General features: G+C 41.5%; 1 protein-coding gene across 3 annotated transcripts in view; it reads left to right on the top strand.

Annotated features, from left to right (window-relative positions):
* The first annotated feature begins 2,165 nt into the window (after positions 1-2,165).
* PPARG (peroxisome proliferator activated receptor gamma) overlaps positions 2,166-12,397 on the top strand; it is a 110,926-nt gene continuing 100,694 nt past the window's right edge. For 2 of the 3 annotated variants that reach the window (XM_077452118.1, XM_077452117.1), the window contains exon 1: positions 2,166-2,353. The gene's annotated coding sequence lies outside the window, so the exon portion shown is untranslated. The remainder of the gene's footprint in view (positions 2,354-12,397) is intronic. The other variant, XM_077452116.1, reaches the window with a different exon arrangement.

The raw sequence follows: 12,397 nt of genomic DNA, 5'->3' as shown, positions 1-12,397 counted from the left end.
AGCCACGTCGCACGACCGCGCAATTGTCAGTTAAAGCAACGCAGTGCCGAATCGCAAAAAGTGCTCTGGTCAAGAAGGGGGTAAATTCTTCCGGGGCTGAAGTTGTTAAATAAAATAACTCCATGGTATACTTACCTGCTCTGTGTAATGGTATTGCACAGAGTGACCCCCAACCTCCTCTTCTGGGGTCCCTTGTTGGCGATCTTGGCTCCTCTTCTCGGTGCACCACCATAGGAAACCACTTGCTATGGGGCAGACATGCAGGTGCATTCCCAGTCTTGGCTGTGTGCATGCATAGACACACACAGCATGCCTTGGCCCTACACCCTCTCTCTGCTTACAAGATCTCATTAATGGCAGTGGGAGTCTTTGGCAGGTATTTTGTGGCTCTTAAAGTCTCTCTTTTTTTTCTTATAAAAATATCAAACATGTTATACTTACCTGAGCTGTGTAGTGGATTTGCACAGATCAGCCCCGATCCTCCTCTTAGGTGTGCCTGGCCCCTCCCTCCTGTTGAGTGCCCCCCCCCCTCCCCCCACACACACAGCAAGCTGAGTCTGAATGAGACTCGAATGCCCTGTACACAAAATCGGACATTCCAGCGACAAAATCCGTCAGATTTTTTCTAACGGATTTTGGCCCAAACTTGTTTTGCACGCACGCGGTCGCACAAAGTTGTTGGAAAGTCCGATCGTTCAGAACGTGGTGACATACAACACGTACGACGGGACTATAAAGAGGCCAGTAGCCAATAGCTTTTGTCTTGTAATTTATGCTGAGCATGCGTGGCACTTTGTCCGTCGAAATTGTCTACACACGATCGGAATTTAAACGATCGGATTTTGTTATGGGAAAATTTTAGATCCAGATCTAAAACTTTGTGTGTTGGAAATTCCGACGGAAAAAGTCTGATGGAGCCCACACACGATTGGAGTTTCCGACAACAAAATCCGATCGCACATTTTCCGTCGGAAAGTCTGACCGTGTGTACGGGGCATTAAAGCGGAGTTCCACCCAAAAATGGAACTTCTGCTTTAAGCACCCCTCGCCCCCTTAGATGCCACATTTGGCAAGTCATTTTTTTGGGGGGGGGGCTTCCTTAGGAGGGGGACTTCCTGTCCCACTTTCTCCTTCTGCCCAGGGACCGCCAAGGCGACTCCTCCTTTCGCCTTAGGCGGCCCCTCCCTCTAGGCGACCTCCTGGGTCACGCGCCAGATCCCAGGAGATCGCCTGTCCACTCCGGGAGCGCAGTGCAACTCACGCATGGCAATGTGGCAATGGAGGCGCCAGCGGAGAGGAGCGACACCCCGTACGGCCGCATCGATGGACCGCGCAACAGGTAAGTGTCTGTTTATTAAAAGTCAGCAAGTACACTTTTTGTAGCCGCTGACTTTTAATAAGCCTGGAACTCCATACACACTGTTGGTTTTTGCCTTTAGATTTACCAAAACCATATAATATGAGGTCAAACCTTAGGAGGTTCAATTTGTATGCAATCAAATTCGCACTACATGGTTTTGGTAAATCTGAAGACAAAAATCAGCAGAAAATCTCATAGTGCGTATGGGGGCTTAATGCTTGTCTATGGAGTGTTTCAGCATTCGCTATGCTGAGCTACAGATCGTTGGAGGAGAGCGATCGATTTGTAGCAGAGCACAATCCAATTCTGTAGCAAATCGCGAGCGTCGCTAACAATGTAACCGCTAGTAAAAAAAAAATGCCTTTTTTGTAGCAGCGATTATTCTCTGCGAAGAAATCGCTCAACATGTAAATGAATAATTCTATTAGATTGTAAGCTCTTCTGAGCAGGGCCCTCTTAATCCTCTTGTATTTTATTGTATTACAAATGTATTGTCTCCCTTTTATATTGTAAAGCACTGTGTAAACTGTTGGCGCTATATAATAATAATAATTCTGTTTAATAAGTATTGCCTATCTGATCTTCTGCAGGACATTAGCACCAGCCCAGGAATCCTAGTGTCCAGCAGGTGGCAGTGTGACCCACAATCTGGTTCCATTGACAATGAATGATTGATACATTGTATCAGTGTGAAGAGTGATCAGTGCTGCTCAGTGGGGATGATGTTACTCTTTGCCACTCACACTGTGAAGAAAGAGGAGGAGGAGGAGGAGAGAGGGAGGATCTGAGGAGGGAGAGGGCAGTGACAAGGCTCCTGACACAACATTGCAGACACAGTGATCAGACACACAGAGCCTTGAGTGGCCTCACTTCCATCTGACAGCTGTCACTGCAGCTTTAAAGGGACACTATCACCCCCAAAGCCTGGGTCCTCCTTCCTATGGCACATCACTGAGAGCTGCAAGCCTGAATCCTTCTCATCATACTGTGCAGGTCAGTGAGAGCAGCAAGTGGGATCTCTGCACAAACTTTCTGCCCATGCTTTCTGAATGCCAACCGCTCATGGTGATGATGTTGCTAGGAGATTTCACCAAGCCGGACCGTCAGATCATCATTTACCAGCAACTGTGAGCTCTGCCAGGATGGATTGTTATTTACTTCACCATGCTGCATAGTTGTTGGTAAATAGATATAATCTGGTAAATGAAAATCTGATTGTGTGTGTCCAGCTTTATGGTGGCGAGCGATTTAGATGCAAACAAGCAATTTGTCATTGAACGATGCACACATGTTTTTTTTGTGATGGGCTGAAAATATTGATCAAAAATATGTTCTTTTGGTTATAAACGCAACTGATCGCTTAATTGATCTGAATTGCAACTGGTTTTCCTGAAAACGCAGATATTAGGCAATCGATGAAATTCTGCCATAGCCATGCGACTTATCAGAGTTGAAATTGATTGAGAGTTTACTATTATTGAATGCAGGATCTTTGCTTTGCAATCTTTATTTGATTTAATCACTTTAGTCGCATTGAATGAGTGATTGTATGATCATATCAATATGTGTGTGGTCACCTTTAAACAACTGCCAAGGATGGTGTATTGATCAGGGAAAGTTCAGATTACTAGTCGTATATTGCATGCAGGAAATTTTAGATTAGTGGGCATGTATTATTTAGTATATGATCCTTAGACTGATCACTATATGATGTACATTATTAGACTGGTCAGAATATGATGTACATTTTTGGACTAGACAGTATACTTTTTTTTTTGGACTAGACAGTATGTCAATATATGATGAACATTTTAAGACTGGGCAGTATATGATACACACTTTTACACTGGTTATTATATGATGTAAAGTGATTAGACTGAATAGTGTATGACATACATTTTAAGACTGGACAGCCTATGATACACACTTTTACACTGGTTATTATATGATGTACATTTTTAGACTGGACAGTGTATGATATACATTTTTGGACTGGACACTATACCTTTTTTAGCTGGAAAGTATGTGGCATACATTTTTAGACTGGCCAATATATGATGAACATTTTAAGACTGGGCAGTATATGGTACACACTTTTACACTGGTTATTATATGATGTAAATTATTAGAATGGGCAGTATATGACATACATTTTAAGACTGGGCAGAATATGACATACATTTTAAGACTGGGCAGCATATGATGTACATTTTTAAGACTGGGCAGCATATGATACACACTTTTACACTGGTTATTATATGATGTACATTATTAGACTGGACAGTGTATGATATACATTTTAACAGCACAGTGATGTAGTGGGTAGCACTCTCACCTAGCAGCAATAGGGTCGCTGGTTCAAATCCCGACCATGTGCCTGGAGTTTGCATGTTCTCCCTGTGCTTGTGTGGGTTTCCTCCGGGTACTCAGTTTTCCTCCCACACTCCAAAGACATGCTGATAGGTTAATCAGATCCTGTCTATAAATTGGCCCTAGTATGCGTTTGTAAATGCGTCGGGACCCTACGGGGTAAGACCACCCTATATCAAGATGCAACTCAACGTTGGGCAGTATATGATGTACATTTTAAGACTGGACAATATTTCATACACACTTTTACACTGGTTATTATATGATGTACATTATTAGACTGGACAGTATATGACATACATTTTAAGACTGGGCAGTATATGATGTACAGTATAAGACTGAACAGCATATGATATACACTTTTTTCACTGGTTATTATAGGATGTACATTATTAGACTGGTCAGTATATGATGTACATTATTAGACTTGTCAGTATATGAGGTAAATTTTTAGACTGGTTAGTATATGATGTACATTTTAAGACTGGACTGTATGTGATGTACATTTTAAGATTGGACAGTATATGATATACTTTTTTTAAACTGATCATTATATGATGTATATTTTTAGACTAGACAGTATACAAAACATTTTACTTGTTTAGACTCAACAATATAGGATGCACATGATATATGATTTTAGGCTAGGCAGTATATAACATGCCAGACATTTTAGACATGTGCAAAATATTGTACAATCGCAGCATAAGATCTGCATAAGATAAGATTAGCATAGATGGCACAGGGGACTTTGGCCTGGGCTGCATGCAATGTACAAACTAGAAATACCAGCCCTTATGTACATTGATGTGGATGTTAGAGATTGATTTTATGGGCCTGATTGACTGAAGCTGAGCTCTCCCTTCCAGTGCAGGTAACCAAAGTTCACTTTCTCTTACCAGTAACACAAGACTTGTATGCTTTGGAGGGGGGAGTCCATGCCCTGGTGAAATCTCTTGTCTCTATCTTACCTGTTGCTGTTGATTGGACAGAATCAGAGACTGGGCTCTGTAGACAAGTTAGAACCTTGGGTGGTACTCATTGGAAGGTCCACTTAGATATTAACCCAAGGCAGTAGGATAGGTTCAAAATGGACTGTGTGCGAAAAATTTGGACCTGTGATAGTTTAGCCTGAAACGTTATCTCTGTGATACAAGAAGACTTACTATATAGCATAGCCGGACTGAAGTTCAGTGTTTGATGTAGTAGAGTCGGCAGCCAAATCAATTAAATTGGTGATGTATTAGAAGCGAGGATGTAGACTAGTTACTGCGCTACATACTATATGTAGATTAGGGTCTTCAGCTGCATAATGATAATGTATTTCAAATTTTATGGTTAACTACAAACTATTGTTTTTTTAACTGTTGCGTAACATAATGAATGGGTCTTATAGCGGCCTGCAAAGTGCCTTCACCCGTTTTAATTTGTAGATCAGAATGTCGTTAACGGAAATTTTATTGTTGCACTGTGATTAGTGATTATTGCTCTTTAATAAGCCTAGAAATTGTATTAGTAGATATTGATGAGGCTAAATAAGGTATTAAAAATTCTAGTTTACTTATCTGTGAATATTAAATAATAATCTTAAAACTCTAATAGGATTGCTGTTTTTACATTATAATTGTAACTTTTACCGTAATTGAAATCACCCCAATCAAGACGGTAGCGCAGAGTGCTGTAAATCTGTTACAAAATCTGACACAAGAATTAAAACCCTTTTTTCGGGGCTGTCGTCACACATCACACTCTTGTCATGAGTCAGCAAGACTTTCTTTGCAGAGCTTTCATTTGTCAGGTCACATGATGTGCCGTGATTTGGGAAGTAAGTGGTGTTGGGGAACCCACTTTTGCATCGCATGTGCAGTGTCAGACAGTCTGCTCTCAGGACACCGTAAGGTCCCATCACGAGATGTTGCAATAAAATATCGTCAGGCAGGAAATAAACGACGCACTGGGTTCAATGACTTGTTAACCTGTAAAAATGTTGTAATATGTGAAAAGCAAGTGGTTTATTCAATTTGCAATTTGTTACAATAAGTAACGATACGTAATTTGTAAAATATGGATTAAATACAGAAGTCTGTGAAGCTTCCAATATTGTCAAAGTCCATCTTGTGGAGCTTGGAATATAGTGTGGGTTGGCTTAATGCAGGGGTCGCCAAACTTTCAAAACAAAGGGCCAGTTTACTGTCTTTCAGACTTTAGGGGGGGCCGGAATGTGGCCACTGGGATTAGAACATTTTTCTGGCATCAATGGGAGTAACATAGCGCCCTATTTTTGGTATTGGGAGGAGGAATAGTGCCGCATTGATGGTATCGGTTGGAGAAATGGCACCCCATTATTGATGCCAGCGGCAAGAATTTTGCCCCATTTTTGGTGTCAGAGGGCGGAATAGTGTCTCATATCAGGGGGGTGAATAGTGCCCCAAGGGCCAGATAAAGGCAACCAAAGCGCCACATCTGGCCCACGGACCACAGTTTGGAGACCACTGGCTTAATGGATCCCAATGGGTATATAGGGTCTGTATAATGCAAAGTGAACAGTGTTAATAGTCACTGGCGGCACCCAATACACCAGTATTCAGATAGTTACAAGTAAGATCTCAAGATCTAGTACACACAATCAGAAAATCAGATAAAAAAATACCACTTTCAAGGCGGTCGTAACATAATCTAGGGCAGCACAGTGGTGTAGTGGATAGCACTCTCACTCTCGCCTGGCAGTAAGAAGGGTCGCTGGTTTGTATCCCAACCACGGCACTACCTGCCTGTTCTCCTTGTGCCTGCGTGGGTTTCCTCCGGGTACTCCAGTTTCCTCCCACACTCCAAAGATATACTGGTAGGTTAATTAGATTCTGTCTAAATTGTCCTTAGTATGTATGAATGTGTTTTAGGGACCTTAGATTGTAAGCTCCTTGAGGGTAGGGACTGATGTGAACATGCAATGTATATGTAAAGCGCTGCGTAAATTGACAGCACTATATAAGTACCTGAAATAGATAAATAAATAAATAAAATAATCTAATTGTTAGTATACAGCTTACGAGAGCCGATCACAACAGTTTATGCAACATTATCCGAGAAAAAAAATTCTTGTACAATACACCAGCATTCAGATAGTTACAAGTAAGATCTCAAGATCTAGTACACACAATCAGAAAATCGGACAAAAAACACGACTGTCGATGCGATTATAACCTAAACTGATTGTTAGTGGACAGCTTTCGAGAGCCGATCACAACAGTTTATGCAACATTATCCGACAAAAAAATTCTCATACAATACCAGAATGTATGGTATTCGTTAAGGCCTGGTTCACACCTGTGCATTTTTTAGCTTGTTTTTAGTTTTGCAGAAACGCACTACAGTTCATTTAACATGGTTTCCTATGAGTCACATTCACATTTATGTATTTTATGGAAATGGCCAGGGCCTTTTTTCTGGTTTTTGGTTCCATAAACTTCAATGGATCAAAAATGTGTAATAAAAAAAGCAAAATGCACCCGGAATATGCAAACTGCAACCTGCATAGGTGTGAACCAGGCCTTAATCAGTACAGTGTTCATACAAAAAAGGAAGACCAAGTCCATGCATGCTCAGAAAAGACAGAATAAATTACAATACAATACGACATATTACATCATTTCCAAAGTTGTATTCTGTCATAGCAGAGTTTTCGTAATGTAAGTAACCTCTTCATTTTCGATATGAGACAAACATGCAAAAAAAAGAAACGCGCGATGGTGCCTAACTGTTCCTGTTCAGTTATTAACCCCTACACTCCTTTATGACACTACCTTAAGATTGCCTAAATCATCAGCTGATTGATCCATCAGGGAACACATATATAGTCCAAGATTAGCAAGACTCGAGCAGTTCAACAATCTCATTTAACAGTTGTCTCTTGTAGGAGAGTGATAATCAGCACTTGTAAGTAGCTTTTATTATTTTTGGGATCTAGGATGTGGTGGTCCATGGAGGTCAAAGGGGTTCGAATGCAAGAGGCTGGATGCAGGTCCATGGGGCAACTTGCAGTGTCCACCGGAGAAGAAAGGTGGGAGGTGGGAGAACACTCACAATGTAGGAAGTGACTCGACTATATTGAAAAAGAAAACAAAATGACTTACGTCTGCTTAGGTTGCATTAATCCTGTGGATTAAAACTATGCAACCTTCCATAGGCACAGATAGAGAACATCCTGTCCCCACACAGAATTTTAAAGGTCGCTGTCAATGCCATGGGGTCCCCATCCTGGACCCTCTACGAAGTTCCCAGGAAGATGCTAAACTGTTTGAGATAGAAGAGGTCTAAAAAAGTCCACTGGTGGCCCAAACGGCAAAGGTGCCCTTTGATGTGTGTCTAAAAATGCATAAGTGTCATCTGGCTTATCGAAAATCGAATTGCTTTATTTTCATTATTATTCTTTTCTATAGCACCATCATCTGCTGAGGTGCTCTACATAGTGTTTCAAACAAGTACACACGTAACAAAAACATACGATGGGATTATTGTCCAGGCTGGGCTTACACTCTAATACCCTGTACACACGGTTTGACTTTCCGATGGAAAAAGGACTATCGGACCGCGTTGTCGGAAAATCCGATCATGTGTGAGCTCCATCTGACTTTTTCCATCGGAATTTCCGACACACAAAGTTTGAGAGCTGGATCTAAAATTATACAACAAAATCCTATTGTTTAAATTGAAATTCAAATTCAAATTCAAAATTCAAATAATGGTGTGTAGACAATTCCGACGGACAAAGTGTCACACATGCTCAGAATAAATTACGAGATGAAAGCTATTGGCTACTGGCCCTTTTATAGTCCCGTCGTACGTGTTCTATATCACCACATCCAGAACGATCAGATTTTCTGACAACTTTGTGTGACCGTGTGTATGCTAGAAAAGTTTGGGGCAAAATCCATTGGAAAAAATCCAACGGATTTTGACGTGGGAAAGTCCGACCATGTGCACGGGGCATAAGGATATATGGCTAGGAAAATAAGTAAGAGAACAAGGGTGCATTTGAACAGTTGAAGAGTGCCAAACGGCACGTGGAAGGGGGGAAAGCACCTAAGAAGTCCAGGGGTTGGTAAATCCCTTTGACCACACGTTGATCCTTCCCAGATTGTGTCAGTAATCTATGAACAGATCAAGGTCAAGAATTTTTTTTTAATTCCTGACGCTCAAAAATACGCTCATATTTGGCCACTGTTATCGTAGGAAATAATTGTTGGGAGTCATATTAACATATATGACCTATGCTAAGAAAATCATGTAAAATCAGGAGTTTTTTTATGTATTTCCTTTCTTTAGCTGCAGATGTCTTGGAGTTGCGATGTTCTCGAGTGATTGCGATGTCACATTCTTTTCTGTACTGAATGATTAGGACGTCGAGCAGGTTTTTTCCTTGACAGTCAGGTTCGTGTTTATTCTAGAGGTAGAGAGTGAGCAAACAGGTGCACCGGCTTAGATCCATTTATACTGGTGTCTAGGAATAGGGAGCGGGAGCACAATTAAATCACGAGAGTAAACACAAGCTAAGTGCAGGTTCTTTGTGTTACTGGGGTTGACACCTTTATTTTTTGTAATATTAGAATAATGTCTTCAAATACTATACATTAATCTAGTAATGCATCACAAGGAGTGATAAGGATCTGTAAAATACAGCAACCCATAATAATCCGATTTTACTTTAATGGCTCAGTCCTGTTTAAAGATGATTGATTTATATTTGTCAATATCAGGTGATTAAAAAATAGATGAACATTTATTGTTTTAACATGTTGCCTCAAAGATAACATCATGAGCCGATATTAACCACTTCAGCCCCAGAAGAACTTACTCCCTTCCTGACCAGAGCACTTTTTGCGATATGGCACTGCGTCGCTTTAACTGACAATTGTGCGGTCGTGCGACATTGTACCCAAACAAAATTGACGTCCTTTTTTACCCACAAATAGAGCTTTCTTTTGGTGGTATTTGATCACCTCTGCGGTTTCTATTTTTTACACTATAAACAAAAAAAGAGCGACAATTTTGAAAAGGAAAAACAATATTTTTTACCTTTTGCTGTAATAAATATCCCCCCAAAATGTCTTTCTCAGTTTAGGCCGATATGTATTCTACATATTTCTGGTAAAAAAAAATCACAATAAATGGATATTGATTGGTTTGCGCAAAAGTTATAGTGTCTACAAAATAGGGATAGATTTATGGCATTTTTAATATAATTATTATTATTTTTAATTAGTATTGGTGGCAGTCTGCGGTTTTATTTTATTTTTTTATCATGATTGCGACATTATGGCAGACACGGACGCTTTTGACACTATTTTGGGACCATTGTCATGTATACAGCGATCAGTGCTATAAAAATGCACTTATTACTGTGTAAATTACACTGGCAGGGAAGGGATTAAACACTAGGGGGTGATCAAGGGGTTAAGTGTGTACTAGGGAGTGATTCTAACTCTAGGGGGGATTGTCTCACTAGAACATGACAGAGATCACTGCTCCTGATGACAGGGAAATGCCTTGTTTACATAGGCATCTTCTCGTTCTGCCACTCCGTATAACGATCACGGGCCCCCGGCAGACATCGAGTCAGCGGGACCCACAGGAATGCTCACAGAGTAAGCGGCGGGTGCGTGCACCCCCACTATGCTGCGTTTTAAAGGGGACGTACCTGTATGCCCATTTGCCCAGCTGTGCCATTGTGCCGACGTATGTGCGCTGGTTGGCAAGGGGTTAAAGTGAAATCCTTATTCTCCGAAAATAATCCATACACATCCACTACTTGATGGCCCTATAATCCATCTGTAATACAATACAGTTTTTTCATCACAAGTTTCAACTTGTAATGTCCTTCTTTCACTTCCTTCATTCACTTCCAGTTGTTCAGAACAAGCAAACAAACCTTTCATGTTGCCCCCCCCCCCCCCCGCCAGCCTGCCTAAATACTTACCTGAGCCTGAACTCAATCCAGCGTTGTACCCGAGAGCAGCTTTAGTAACGCTTTAAACTAGAGATTACTGTCACCTGGCACCAGATGTGGATTGTCACTTGCCAGGTCACCTGCCACTATTTGCAGATTGTCACTTGCCACGTCACCTGCCACCATTTGCAGATTGTCACTTGCCACCTCTCCTGACACCATTTGCAGATTGTCACTTGCCACGTCACCTGGCACCAGATGTGGATTGTCACTTGGCAACCGATGTGGATTGTAACTTGCCATACCAGCCAGTGCCACCAAATGTGCATTGTCATTGTATTGGTGGCAGGCTGGCAGCACTGGTCCATTTAGTGAGGGCAGGACGGGTCGGGCAGTGAGAGATGATGTCATCTCTCTGCATCTCGCTCCCAGACTGAAGAGGCCCGCCTGTGAAGAGCACTGATGTGGAACGGTCGGAGAGAGATGATGTCATCTCTGCTCGTCTGCCCTCTCGCTTCTCTCCTCTCCTCTCTCATGCAGCCAGCCTGCCCGCCACGGCCACGGGCCGCTGGTTAGGCAGGGACCCTGCAGGAAGAGACTGGGGGCTATGGACCCCAGATTTTGCGCTAAAGCCACAATAGCCACCCCCTAGCGACGCCTCTGATTTGGGCACTTTCCTAATTCCTAGCGCAATGATAAATAAGCCCAAATTTGATCAGATCTTATAGGTAGTGATGATATAGATAAAAAATATAAATTCGATTACTATAAATTCGATTACTAATATGCAGACTGCATGTGGGCATGCTAAATTAATGTTTTTTGAGGATCTTGAGATGCACTGTATACAGAACCATACTCCATGTGGATTATAGTTTTAGTTTACCAGTTTAATGTCTATGCAGACATGTGCCTGTTACTTTATTGGTGGCTCCAGAAGATGCATATAGAATCAGACTATCCACAGGACATCCTAGTCCAGGGGTCCAAGTTACAACCTTCATTCTCCAACAGAAAACCCACAGGAAAGAACAATTGACAAAGAATAATGCACTTGTAGACTGTTGCTGTCTGATGGGGTGAGCCACACCAGTACAGACAGTGCAAATGGGTTTGTGTCAACTGTGATCCTTATTAGTGTCAATCGAAGGCATGTGGGGGAATAAAGGTGCTACCTTGTGGTGGGTCCTATACTCTCTTAACCTGCCTCTGGATGAATATATGTAATGAACCCAAAGAATTTTTTCGGTAAAATAGTTGCAATTCGAAGGTCCATTTGTAGTAGGTCCCATTGGAGTATCAGATTTATATGTCCACGAATAGCCGTGAAAACCATCATGTAGCCATCTTCATCTGGAAAAAAATCTAGAATACAAAACTTTTGTATACGTGCAGGAATGTTCCTCAATACTATTTTATAATCCGGGAGGGTGTGTGGTGTGACGTCTCCACTCTATGGGAATAAGACCACCTGAACAGACCTGTTCAAGATAATCTTGGCTTCAAACATCGGAATGTATACGTATTTGTTTATCCTTCGTCTCTGTAGAGATTCAATGACTTGATGGATTTCTGCACACCTTTTCATCCCTCCATCCATCCTCCTGAATTGTATTGTAACTGTACTGTCTGCCCTCATGTTGTAAAGCGCTGCGCAAACTATTGGTTCTCTATAAATCCTGTATAATAATAACAATATCCTATGGCAACTGTTTTTTGCCGAG

The sequence above is a fragment of the Lithobates pipiens genome, unplaced genomic scaffold (genome assembly GCF_037356315.1).
Source record: "Lithobates pipiens isolate NorthernLeopardFrog02 unplaced genomic scaffold, aLitPip1_a1.2 Scaffold_23, whole genome shotgun sequence".
Classification (NCBI taxonomy): domain Eukaryota; kingdom Metazoa; phylum Chordata; class Amphibia; order Anura; family Ranidae; genus Lithobates; species Lithobates pipiens.
This window is presented reverse-complemented; position numbering and strand designations above follow the sequence as displayed.